The sequence below is a fragment of the Orycteropus afer genome, unplaced genomic scaffold (genome assembly GCF_000298275.1).
Source record: "Orycteropus afer afer isolate SDZICR_OR568_19922 unplaced genomic scaffold, OryAfe1.0 scaffold00157, whole genome shotgun sequence".
NCBI lineage: Eukaryota > Metazoa > Chordata > Mammalia > Tubulidentata > Orycteropodidae > Orycteropus > Orycteropus afer.
This window is the reverse complement of record NW_006921744.1, coordinates 491,434-491,902: the sequence shown is the minus strand read 5'-3', so window position 1 is coordinate 491,902 and position 469 is coordinate 491,434.

Below are 469 nucleotides of genomic sequence, written 5' to 3'. Positions count from 1 at the left end.
AATACCTAAAATCATTGGGAAAAAAAAAAAAAAAAGACTAGGCTTACCGATCTGATAGAGACTGGTGAAATCCTAAGACGATGGTCCCTAGTCACCTTTTGGGCCTGGAATTGAATTTACTCCCATGACCTCCAATCACACAATAGATCTACAAGGTGAATATTTACACCAGGTAGGTCGACTTCTTAGAACAAAACAAAACAAACAAACAAAATGTAATACATGTGTTATTTGAATAAAAATACAATAATCTCTTTGCAGTATGTGTAGATAATACCAAATATTATCAGTCAAATTACAGTCCCTGGGTAGAACTATTGGTTAAGCTCTGAACTAGCAACTCAAAGGCTGGAGTTGAAACTCATTCAGAAGTTCACAGGGAAAAAAAGGCCTGGTCATCTGCTTCCATAGGTCAGTTCTATCTACTCTGCACACATAGGATCACCATGAGTCAGAATTGACTCAATGG